This window comes from Cervus canadensis, chromosome 26, assembly GCF_019320065.1.
Source record: "Cervus canadensis isolate Bull #8, Minnesota chromosome 26, ASM1932006v1, whole genome shotgun sequence".
NCBI lineage: Eukaryota > Metazoa > Chordata > Mammalia > Artiodactyla > Cervidae > Cervus > Cervus canadensis.
Genome location: NC_057411.1, coordinates 23,983,361 through 23,996,919, shown reverse-complemented (window position 1 = coordinate 23,996,919; position 13,559 = coordinate 23,983,361). Strand labels below are relative to the sequence as shown.

Sequence of the window (13,559 nt, the reverse complement as noted above, 5' to 3'; positions counted from 1 at the left end):
AGTGTTAAGCTTTCTTTGGAATAAGCAGTGTTATTCTATATCCTCCAAACTTTTGAAATTTCTGACATAGCATAGCTGCTTGCTCATAACCTTTTAAAACAGAAGGAATACTGGTTATGTCCAGAAGATCACAAGGATAGCTGAGACAAGGATAGGAGCTAGGATGAGGAGAAGATGTAGAAGTGGGTCAAACTCAGGAAAGGGCTCAGAAGCTCTAAGTTAAGGTGGGTCTGAACCCAGTGAGGTGTGGGCAGTGGGAGTATTCATTAATTCTCAAAGACTTGCAGGGGTCAATATTAGTATGAGTGGTCACAGTAGACAGGGAATCTATGGAGCAGAGGTTAATAACATGTGCAGAGTTTGGGTTCAACTCTGGGGAAAGAGCAACAAGCAGAAACTTTCCATTTTCCCAGCTTCCTGTCTCACCGACTGGCTTTTATGTGGTTCCTATTGAAATAGAGAGGAACCGGCATGTTATGTCAAGGTGTGAATTAAAGAATGTGTAATCTAAGAGTATGGATGAGAGAAGAGAGGTAGAAATTTTGATTTGTGGGGAAGGGCAAGAGAGGTACAGGACAATGTTATTTTTTCCTTTTTCCCCATTTAACAAAGTTCTCATACATTCAAAAATAATAAGAAAAATAAAATTTCAAATGTTGAATTTGGGGATCAAATAATCAGAGCCCCATTTTGACCACCATTCTTACTTGCTCATTGTACCTTATTCTTAGACTTGGCAAGATTCAATAAGCAAATTTAAGACATTTTAGAAAAAGGACAGGAAAAACTATTAATACCTTCATTATATCTACAGAAAGCAAATGCTATCCTAATATTCATCTTCCTGAAGGCCTTTAAAAGGCAATATTTAGTCACAAACTCATCTTGAATAGTTGGTATAAGGGGATGTGCAGTATAGGACAATTTTCATCTCTAAAATATACAATCCTGGGTTTCTCCAGTGTGTAAATGAGACCCATACTGTATCCTCCTTGGAGCAAAATGTTGCTATGCTGAAAAGAAGTGGCAATCTTGTCCAGGACTTACCAAGAGAAAGAAGAATACTAAAACACTATTATCTTCCAAAGCCCCAGAGAACCAAAAGCACCACCTTGGATTTTTTTTTTTTTGGCTGCACATATGGCATGTGGGATCTTAGTTTCCTGACCAGACTTTTTAAGTTTAGTCAAAAACTCCCCCAAAGACAATCAGTTCATTTCAGTTCAGTCGCTCAGTCGTGTCTGACTCTTTGCGATCCCATGGACTGCAACACGCCAGGCCTCCCTGTCCATCATGAACTCCCAGAGTTTACTCAAATTCATGTCCATTGAGTCAGTGATGCCATCCAACCATCTCATCCTCTTTTGTCCCCTTCTCCTCCCGCCTTCAATCTTTCCCAACATCAGGGTCTTTTCAAATGAGTCAGCCCTTCGCATCAGGTGGCCAAAGTGTTAGAGTTTCAGCTTCAGCATCAGTCCTTCCAATGAATATTCAGGACTGATCTCTTTTAGGATGGACTAGTTGGATCTCCTTGCAGTCCAAGGAACTCTCAAGAGTCTTCTCCAACACCACAGTTCAAAAGCATCAATTCTTCAGCGCTCAGCTTTCTTTACAGTCCAACTCTCACATCCATATATGACCACTGGAAAAACCATAGCTTTGACTAGATGGAACTTTTGGCAAAGTAATGTCTCTGATTTTTAATATGCTGTCTAGGTTGGTCATAACTTTCCTTCAAAGGAGTATGCGTCTTTTAATTTCATGGCCATAGTCACCATCTGCAGGGATTTTGGAGCCCCCAAAAATAAAGTCTGTCACTGTTTCCATTGTTTCCCCATCTATTCGCCATGAAGTGATGGGACCGGATGCCATGATCTTAGTTTTCTGAATGTTGAGCTTTAAGCCAACTTTTTCACTCTCCTCTTTCACTTTCATCAAGAGGCTCTTTAGTTCTTCTTCACTTTCTACCATAAGGGTGGTGTCATCTGCATATCTGAGGTTATTGATACTTTTCCCAGGAATCTTGATTCCAGCTTGTGCTTCATCATGCCCAGCATTTCTCATGATGGACTCTGCATATAAGTTAAATAAGCAGGGTGACAATATACAGCTTTGACGTACTCCTTTCCCTATTTGGAACCAGTCTGTTGTTCCATGTCCAGTTCTAACTGTTGCTTCCTGACCTGCATACAGATTTCTCAAGAGGCAGATCAGGTGATCTGGTATTCCCCATCTCTTTCAGAATTTTCCACAGTTTGTGGTTATCCACACAGTCAAAGGCTTTGGGGTAGTCAATAAAGCAGAAGTAGATGTTTTTCTGGAGCTCTCTTGCTTTTTCAAAGATCCAACAGATGTTGGCAATTTGCTCTCTGGTTCCTCTGCCTTTTCTAAAACCAGTTTTTCAAAGGCAATATGATTCTAAGAATAAAACGGATAAATTAGGTCTTCTTGAAAACTATTACTTTTAATACTAATGTTTAAAAAAAGAGAGAATGAAATGTCTTTTCTTCCACAGTTATAAAATCTCATACGCAACACTTGCCTATTCAGTTTGCTTGATCCATGTTATTCTTGAGGAAGTGGTGGAGAAGATATCTATGGAAATAAGAATTCAGGATTTCTCTTAATAGAAATAGAATGATCATATTCTATGTCATCTTAGATACTACTTTGTGTATTTGAGTAAATAGTGTGACAATTTCAGAATCAAAGATAATCATGTGAAAAAGTTAACTGGGATAAACAGTGACAGGCTTCCTCAGAAAGCTGGACTTTTGCTTTGAAAATTTTATAAAAGGAGCAAAGATGGGCTGATATAAATTTAGGTTTGAGAGCAGCACTTCAGTGTGGAGAAAACTATTCTGAAGCAAGTAAAAAGAAGTTTATTATCTTTCTATTATGACAAGCAAATTAGTAAACTGAAAAGGTTTTGGCGGGGGCAATACTTAATTAATTCCTAGAAATTCCTGGAAACCAAGCGACAAACTCTTGACCTTTGTCCATAGTTCTTAATATCAGCAATTAGTAGGTAATAGGATAGGGGCAATTCCTAGGCACATTCAGTAAAGTCTGTCCCCTTTTGAGAGTCTAGAAATCCAAGTTTTAACAGCTGTGGGATTTGGGGTTAGTCATTTTCCCCTCTGAATCTTAATATCCTCACCAGAGGATGAAAGTGTGATATAAAGCATTATTTGCCCCAGTATTCTTTTTAGTAATAAACCACCTCAAGTTTTATCAAGGCACAAGGGTGCCCAGCTAGAGAAGAATTTCCAGGCTTCTTTTTAGCTAGGAAAGTGAAAGTGAAAGTTGCTCAGTCGTGTCGGACTCTTTGCAACCCCATGGACTATACAGTCCATGGAATTCTCCAGGCCAGAATATTGGAGTGGGTAGCCTTTCCCTTCTCCAGGGGATCTTCCCAACCCAGGGATCGAACCCAGGTCTCCCACATTGCAGGCAGATTCTTTACCAGCTAAGCCACAAGGGAAGTCCAAGAATGCTGGAGTGGGTAGCCTATCCCTTCTCTAGCAGATCTTCCCAACCCAGGAATTGAACCGGGGTCTCCTACATTGCAGGCGGATTCTTTACCACTCCAACTGAGCTAGGAGTGGTCGTGAAAAGCAAAGATGATTTTGCAATTTTCTTATTCCTTAGAGATGAGGTCACCTGACCTGGACTCTTCTCTCTTCCATCGGTTGGAAAATGCCAACAACAGGAGCCACTACTTTATTTTATTTATTTAAAAAAAAATATTTATTTGGCTGCTCCAGGTCTTAGTCACAGTATGTGTGGGGTCTTTAGTTCTGGCATGCAAGCTCTTATTTGCAGCATATGGGGTCTAGTTCCCTGACCAGGGATCGAACCCAGGCCCCCTGCATTGGTAGCATGGAGTCTTAACCACTAGACCACCAGGGAAGTCCCAGGAGCCACGCTTTAGACCCACTGGGAACCCACACATTTAGGAGGGCAGGTCTTCCTCCTAGCCTGGGTTCCTGAGAAACGTCATAAAACAGAGAAGTCCCACCAGCCCTGCACCACTTCCCTTGGGACTCTTAGGTGAGAGCAAAGAAAAAAATGCTCCTCTTCTTTTAAGCTGCTTTACTCTGGGTTTTCTTTGGTACATTAGCCTAGCCTGAAGCCTGGCTAAGGCAGAAGTTCCTGAACAAATAATCACAGAAGAATGTCCCAGTTCTGAATAGAAGGAATATAACGGAAGCAACAGAGTTTTGCTTCAGGACTAAAACAAAAGGTAGAATAAACCTTGTTATCCTGCCAGTGATGATCAAGCACATGTTCAAGCTTAAGATCACTTTTTTAAATGATGGTCTTTTCTTCATTCTTAGCAACTCAGACTCTGAGGCCCCTTTATTATACCTTTTAATTGCTCTGTTAATCACTTTTAATGTTCTTCCATTTTACTACCATGCAGTATGACAATAGATTGCCTTCTCTACAAAGGCTATCTTTAAATTCCCACGGGCATTTAGTAAAGTTTTATTATCCCCAGACCTAATCCTATGAGAAGATTAGATCACTAGAAGTCGTTTTCTGCATATCAGCATAAGGCAGCCAGGGAGGGCTTGCCGACATACGGGGTTTGAAACCTTGAAATCCTGCAGCTTATGTGGGGGAGCCAGAGGAGCTCTGGGAAGTCACCTGAATCAGACTCGCCTTTGCTTATGCAAGTCATTGACCATAAAGGCACTTGAACTCTCCTGTGGCTTTGTAAAAACCCAGACTTAATTACTCGATTTTACCCAAATTTTACACCTACACACAAATTGTCTTTTTATTAATTGCCAAACATTTTTATTAGCAATAATCTCATTTGAACTTTTTTAAAAAAATATTTATTTAAATTGGAGGGCAATTACTTTACAAAATCGTGAGGGTTTTTGCCATATATCAACATGAATCAGACACAGGTATACACGCGTCCCCTCCATCCTGAACCCCCTACCACCCCCCACCTCCCACCAGGTTGTCATAGAGCGCCGACTTTGGGTGCCCTGCATCATACATCAAACTGCACTGGATTTCTGTGTCAAATATGGTAATGTATATGTTTCAATGCTACTCTCTCAAATCATCCCATCCTCTCCTCCCACTGAGTCCAAAAGTCTGTTCTCCATGTCTGTGTCTCCTTTGCTGCCCTACACATAGGATCATTAGTATCATCTTTCTAAATTCCACATATATGCGTTAATATATGATGTTTGTCTTTGTCTTTCCAACTTACTTCATTCTGTATGACAGGCCCCAGGTTCAGCCACCTCATTAGAACTTTGTAATCTGTTGATATCCAAAGGAGAAAAACACAGTATGTATGACAGATGAATTTAGAAGCGTAGAAAATTTACCAAGAAAGCATTTTGCACAGGGAAGAGATTTGGGCATCCCAAAAGCCAGTTAAATGGCATTCAAGGCTGTGGAGCAGGGAGAAGTATATCTGAGAGAATGACAAAAGGAATGCTAACAAAGAAAAGTGGAGGAATGCAATACGGTCTTTTAACCCACGTACTAATCCATCTCCCGCACTGAAGCCAGAGAAATCGTTTAAAAATACCAATCTGATCATTTTCACTCCCCTGCTTAAAAGTTACAAATGATTTACTATGACACTTAAAAACGTGTACAAAATCCTAACTTGACCTAAAACTATGCTATGTGTCTGAACCCTAATTATCTTTCTAAAATTGCATCAGACCACAATCTCTTCTCCTCTCTGCAAACTAGGCACTTGGGGTATTGTGGTTGAACTATGTACCCTCTAAATGTCACGTGTTGTTGTCATAGCTCCCAGTACCTCAGAATGTGACTTTATTTGGAAATAGGGTCACTGTAGGTGTAATCAGTTAAGGTGAGGTTATTTTGAAATAGGGTGAACCCCCAATCCAATATGACTGGTATTCTTACAAAAGGGGGAAATTTGGACACAGACACAGTGAGGACACCATGTGAAGAGGAACACAGACACGGGAGTGATGCTTCTACAAGTGAAAGAACAGCAGAGATTGCCAGCAAATCGCCAGAAGCTAAGGGAGACAGCTCTCAGGAGGAACTAATAATGCCAATACCTGATCTCCAGAACTGAGACAGTACCTTTCTGTTGTTTAAGCCACACAGTTTTTTGTTATGGCAGCCCGAGGATACTAATACCCTAGGTCTTCCCAACTCTGCATAGACGTTTGTTATTGCTGTTCCTTTGCCTTAACAGAGCAACTTCTGTAGCCAAGCTTGATGCCTTGCTTTAAGCATCTTTTCCTTGAGAGAGAAATTTTCCTTAACCTCCCAGACTAGCTAAAGCCCCTCTCCTCCTCAATCTACACTTACCGTAAATTCAGCAAGACCCTGCACTTCCTCAATGCCCTGGGCCCTCCTGAATTATTTGTTTAGTTAATGTCTGTCTTTTGCATCTGGCTATAAGTCCAGGCTCGGACTCTGAGTGTCTCATTCACGGCTGTATCCTCTGTGACTGGCATATAATTATTGCTCAAGAAATATGTATTGACTGGTTCCCTTGGTTTTAACTTGGAATCTTCTGTTCCTAAACATTGTTTCAAAGATCCCACACCCTTAGTTATAATTCCCACCAAAGTATTCCTTTCCTCATGTATATATTCATATGCCTGAAGGCAAGCCTCATATTTCTATAATTTGTTGTTGTCATACCTAACATTTTATTCCATTCCACCACACATCTGTATAAGCAATAACATTTGTAAATGTACTAGTCTTCAGGAATGTTTTTGATTTGGGTCCTATATTACTGAAAAGAATCTCAATTATTTGGCAAGCTGACATCCTCATAAGATTCTATCTGTCCAGCAAGGCAGGGGAGGGAAATTGTGAGAGAACACGAAAGTAATGAAGCACTTTTTAAACAAACATTCATTTAATCTGATTCCTGATATGAAAATTTTGGGAGTTGTCCTGATGTGGAGGGGGAAGGATGATGGGAGATTTGCTGAAAATTACATGAAATCCATGGAATAATGAAAGTTGATCTCAAAACATCTGTATCTATGCCTATCTCTCTCAATAGACATAAAAATATTTGTAAAAGGGGACAAAAGAGCAAATGATTCTAGGTAGGCTATTTCTCCCTCTCAGGTCACTTCTAAGTTAGTCTGAATTTGACTCCCAAAGAATTGCAACAGTTCTTGAAAAGGGTCTACTTAAACAGACAGATTCAGAATCCTCTTTGTAAAGAAGGTCTTAGTAAGTATATTCACTGAGTGGAAACATTTTGGTTTATCCTAAAGAGAATTTCCTAAGATATGTTCTTAATGGAGGAACAGTTGGATATACTACAATTTTTAGTATCATATCTTTAGACAAGATTCTATAGGTCACAGAAAGAGTCAATGACAAACTATAGAAATAACCATTACTCTTGAGCACAGGAAGAATAAAATAACTAGACTTGTCCTAGTCATTCGTTTAGTAAATAGTTCTTGAGCATTTACTCTGTGTTAACAATTGTGGCAGATGCTATTAATACAAAGTCCAATAAAATAATAATAGTAATAAGAATAGCTTGTTCTTATTCGCTGCTGATTTGTCTAGGCCCCAAGCTAAATACTTTACATACATTATCTCCTCTAAGCCTCACCATAGCTTTGTGACATAGGTACTATCACTGTCCTCATTTTTAGGAAAAACTTAGGTCCCAGAGAAGTCTAGCAGTGTGTACAAGGTCAAAGAGCTAGGATATAAGTACAGCTATGCCTGACTCCAATGCCTAAGTCCCTACTCAGTGCATTTGACTAACTCACAACAGAGAGTGAGTCAATTACTATAATTTTTCCCCAAATCCATAAAATTCAGGTTGAGCTTCTGATCTGAGGAAGATAACGTTAACAGGGAGTTTGAGCAGGAGAATTTAATTCCACAGTAATACAGAAATGGCATTAAGTAACCTTTTCTTAGAATGAGTTTATGGACCATTTCACATAAGCTCCCCAAGTTCAAAAGTCAGGATTATAGTGATTTGGGCTCATCTCAAGTGAGCTTAAGAAAAACAGAAATGAAAGTAAAGGACTTTAGACCCTAAAGTCCTACGTGTGTGTGTGTGCATGCGCGCACTTGTGTATGAATGCAAAATAAAAATAGTGCAGAAAAGAGACCTGAAGTTTTGAGTCAAGAAAGAAATCCAACCTCTTTTTTAATCACTAGGGGAGAAATTGAGTTTGTATATATTTTGGGTAAGAAAGAAGTCATACATTTCATGAAATTCTTTTAAAATTCTCTGACCCCAGATTTTGAGCCAACACAGAAAGGAAAAACATATTTTTCCAAAATTTAGACAGAAGATGGCATACAAATGTAACTATTAGAGATATCAGAATTTTCAAGGCCATGTTAAGTCTTCCCCAGAATAAGGGAGCACTGGCCTCTGCCTTGTCACTGAGTCTGTGTACTTCCTGACATGTGTCATTTTGGTATGGTGTCTTGTGTGTTAGGGAGGGTATGCATCTTCCCCATCGCTGATCTTTCCATTTTTTTAATACTCCTGACCTCTCTCCACTTCCCTCACTCATACAGTCCCAGAAGAGAAGGAGTGAGCTAACCTGATGGGTGAATTTGGGAAAGAAACTGTGAAAGCTTGCAGAAGCCACAAGCTCGTTCTCCTGTACAGTCTGGCTGGGATCTGGACTTGGAGAAGAGGATGCCTGCTTCATTCTAGAGCAGACAGTGCTAAACAGGTGAACCTCCTCATTCTAGATTCAGCATTTGAGAGCCAACTTGTCCACAGATACAAGTCCAATTTCCAATAGCAGTTAAATCAGTAATTAAGGGCATAATTTTTGGCCTCTACCTATTGATTCTTTTTTTCTTAGTTCACCATTATTCTGAAACATGAGGATGCAGTGTATCATTTATCAGGTCCCTACAAAGACCCCAAACTGTAGCTAAATCGATAACACTGTACTAGGCCTGCTCAGCTGTGTCTGACTCCTTGGGACACCCATGAAGTCTGCCAGGCTCCTCTGTCCACAGAATTCTCCAGACAAAAATACTGGAGTGGGTTGCCATTTGCTCCTCCAGGGGATCTCCCCGGATCAAGGATCAAACCTGTGTTGAGCCTGTATTGCAGGCAGATTCTTTATTGCTGAGCCATTGGGGAAGCCCAACGGTAGCTTGCAAACAGGACACAAAGAAAGAAAAGCTTATCTTTGGTATATACTGGAAATAAAGAGCTAGAACTAGATAACTATATTGGTCCAATTTTTCTACCCCCAACCATTACTAATGTAGCTCTGCTTGGCCAAATCCTGTGTGACCATTTGTAAATGGGTAGGTTAACAGTTTAACTGGACAGCCCAGAAAAGGTATAAGAAGGTAGCCTCTAACTCCAGTTCTGCAGTCAGTAGAAACATTTGATAGAGAAGAATTAGAATTAACCTTAGAGGATTAGCGGGGATAATTCTGAGTAATGAGGGAAAGGGCTCTATGTATTATTCAGATATTTTATTTTCTAGCCATGCTGTCTTTCATCTTTCATTTTCTTGTCTATCCATCATAAGTGAAGCAGAATTGTATGAGGTGTGGGGGCCATGAAGATGTGCTCTGCCTTCCTTCTACAACAGACAGTGTAACTGACCAGAAGCCCCAGCTTAGAAATCCAGAGTTTGCTTTCAGGATGCCATTACCACAAGCTGTTCCAGCCGCTGAATGAATACTAAGTACAGCAGTGACGCTGAGGCAGGTCCCTTTCCAGAGAGACATGAGACTTCAGTTGGCCAGCTTCATCTGGGGGGGTTCCCTGATGGCTTTGCTGGAACAGTGCGGCCCTCCACCCAACAGCAAGGAGATCGACCCCGTCAATCCTAAAGGAAATCAACCCTGAATATTCACTGGAAGGACTGATGCTGAAGCTCCAATACTTTGGCTACCTGATGCGAAGAGCCAACCCATTGGAAAAGACCCTGATGCTGGGAAAGATTGGGGGCAGGAGGAGAAGGGGCAACAGAGGATGAGATGGTTGGATGGCATCATCGACTCAATGGACACGAGTTTGAGCAAACTCTAGGAGATAGTGAAGGACAGGGAAGCCTGGCGTGCTGCAGTCCATGGGTTCAAAGAGAGTCGGACACAGCTGAGTGACTAAGCAACCACCCAACATTCTCTCCCTCTCTCCTTCCCTCTGGGTTAGACTGGCCAGGTGGTCAGAGGGATCCCCCAGCTTCCGCTGAGTACCTCCATATTTCCTTTCACATGGGTACTTTCTCCTAAGACAACCCTTAAATGTTTAGTCCCATCTTAATATCTGCTTCTTAAAGGACACCAAGGGAAAGTTTAACAGATTACACAAGTAGAGCCCATTGACACTGGAAAGGAGCCAGAGACCAGCATTTACACAACTTTAAGAAAGAAAAACAGAGTTAGCTAGAGCTTTGGAATATAGTTAACACAATCCTCTAGCCAATGCGGAGTGACTCTGTACCTTTTTTTTTTTCAATTTTAAATACAGTTTTATTTAAGACATTGAATTTTTTCTCTTACAATACAGTGCTTGTAGAGTGCAATGTTTTCCCATGTGCACACACATTCCATGTTCAAGTATCAAGAAGGCCCAGTTATTTACTATAGAAGCTCAACTTTGTAACTGCCATGGGATTTGCTACAAATTTGGGTCCTTCCAAGTTTTGTGTGGAACAATGCTATATCTATGCTAGGCTGGCTTAATCAACCTCTTCAGTGGTGGGCCCAGAGAAGGTACCACCTGATGGAGGAGCTCCATCACCAGGGAAGCCCCAGGCATCCCTCCTGGTATTCCCCTGGGCATGCCTCCTATGCTCTGGTATAGCTTGGTAATGATGGGGTTGTAGAATTTTTCCAACTCCTTCTGCTGATGTTCAAATTCTTCCTTCTCTGCAGTCTGGTTCTTATCCAGCCAGTTGATTATTTCATTACACTTGTCAAGAATCTTCTGTTTGTCCTCATCATTAATCTTACCCTGAAGTTTCTCATCCTCAACAGTAGCTTTCATGTTGAAGGCATAGGATTCAAGCAGATTCTTTGAAGACTCCTTATCCCGCTGCTTCTCATCTTCAGCTTTGTACTTCTCTGCTTCTTGAACCATCTGCTCAATGTCATCCTTGCTCAAACGGCCCTTGTCATTAGTGACGGTAATCTTGTTCTCTTATCCTATGCTCTTATCCACAGCAGAGACATTGAGAATGACATTGGCATCAATATCAAAGGTGACTTCCACCTGAGGAACACCACAGGGGGCAGGAGGTATGCCTGTGAGTTCAAACTTGCCAGGCAAGTTGTTATCCTTGGTCATGGTTCGCTCACCTACATAAACCTCAATGAGTACACCAGGCTGCTTGTCAGAGTAGGTGGTGAAAGTCTGCGTCTGCTTTGTAGGAATGGTGGCATTGTGCTTGAGGACAGTCATGACACCACCGGCAGTTTCAATTCCAAGGGGAAGAGGAGTGACATCCAACAGCAGCAACTCTTGAACATTTTCAGATTTGTCTCCAGACAAAATGGCTACCTGGACAGCTGCACCACATGCAAGAGCCTCACCGGGGTTGATGCTCTTATTTAATTCTTTCCCATTGAAGAAGTCTTGGAGAAGTTTCTCAATCTTGGGGATGCGGGTTGAGCCACCCACCAAGACAATATCATGGATCTGAGACTTGTCCAGCTTGGCATCCCGAAGGGCTTTCTCCATAGGGTCCAGGGTGCCACGGAACAAGTCAGCATTCAATTCTTCAAATCGGAAGTTGATTCCTTCATAGACGGAATCAATCTCAATACTGGCCTGGGTGCTGGAAGAGAGAGTGTGCTTAGCAAGCTCAGAAGTAGTATAGAGGCAACAGACAGCCCTCTTGTTCTCCCTGATATCTTTCTTGTGTTTGCTCTTGAACTCTTCAATGAAATGGTTGACTTGCCATTGGCGACGTCTTCTCCGGACAAGTATCTCCAGCTATAGATTTGACTTCAAAGATTCCATCCTCAATAGTGAGGACTGACGCATCAAAATGCCACCACCCAAATCAAAGATCAGCACATTTCTCTCTGCTCCAACCTTTTTGTCTAAGCCATAGGCAGTAGCAACAGCAGTTGGTTCACTGATGATTCTAAGTACACTGAGGCAGCAATAGTTTCAGCATCTTTGGTAGCCTGACGCTGAGAGTCATTAAAGTAGGCAGGTACTGTGACAACAGCATTGGTAACAGTCTTCCCAAGGCAGGCTTCTGCGATTTCCTTCCTCTTTGTCAGGACCATGGATGACACCTCCTCTGGATAAAAACTCTTTGTCTCTCCCTTGTATTCTACTTAAACCTTAGGTCTGCCAGCATCATTTGCCACCATGAAAGGCCAATGTTTCATATCAGATTGGATAACAGCATCATTAAATCTTCATCCAATAAGTTGTTTGGCATCAAAAACTGTGTTGGTGGGATTCATTGCGACTTGGTTCTTTGCAGCATCACTGATCAATCATTTGGTATTAGTAAAGGTGACATAGCTTGGGGTGGTTCAGTTCCCCTGATCATTGGCAATTATTTCCACCTTTCTGTGCTCTCCCACACAAGAATCGGTGGTGCCAAGATCAATGCCAACTGCAGGTCCCTTAGACATGGTTGCAAAAACGTGGACCCAGCTCTGCTGGCGGAGAAAGCAGCAATCTGGAAAGCTACTGGTGTGTCCAGTGAGCTGGCTCTGTACTTTAATGGATGGATTTTGAGCAATGTCAAAAAGAGATAACAAGTTTGGATTTGTCAGAACTGATGCTGACTTTTCAGCAATTATGAGTACTGGAGAAGAATTAGCGTGAGATTTAGTTGAGAGGAATTGTCAGTGTAGACTCAAAGCATGTCAGAGACTTCCTGAGCTACACTGACTACAGATTGTATCAACACCACATACAGAAGTGATTGGTAATTAACACTTGAAATACATTGTCTGGCTCTATTCAGTATGATTTCCAGAATGAACAGACAAAGAAGCAACACCCTTTACAAATTAGTGCCTTGTTTATATATAGAACCTTTCCAGAATAATTCTGAGTCTCACCAGTCCCTCACTGGATCATATCTCATAAAGTAAAGTGCAAAATTTTTTACTTGGGCTGTAGTGTATTGGTAGGAAGATTCAAGAGCTGTGCTGTCTCATATGGTAGCCACTAGCCTCATCTTATTTTTTAAACTTAAAATTACTTGAATTTGAATAAAATTTAAAATTCAGTAGCTCACTATACTATTCACACTACAAATGCTCAATAGCCATGCATGTTCATGGTTCCTTCATTGAGCAGTGCAGATATAGGACATTTCCAACATCAAAGAATATTTTATTCAACAAGAGATATTCTAGAGGAGAATTTCCCCAAGGAAAAAAGTTAGCTGATTTTTTAAAAGTAATTCTGCTACATTTGGTGTGGCAAGAGAGTGTTTCAAAATCATCAGTTCAGCCCAACTCCTCCTTACACCTACAAAGGATGCTTAATGACTTCCCTACAAGCCATTGAGATTTTTAGAAGCCACCGAGGAGGGCTCAGTTCCATCTAGAATGAGAATCAGTAACCAATATTTCACGGA

At 41.1% G+C, this 13,559-nt stretch overlaps 1 pseudogene; it reads right to left on the bottom strand.

Moving 5' to 3' along the window:
* Window positions 1-10,685: 10,685 nt before the first annotated feature.
* LOC122428446 lies at window positions 10,686-12,600 on the bottom strand (annotated as a pseudogene).
* Window positions 12,601-13,559: the final 959 nt, after the last annotated feature.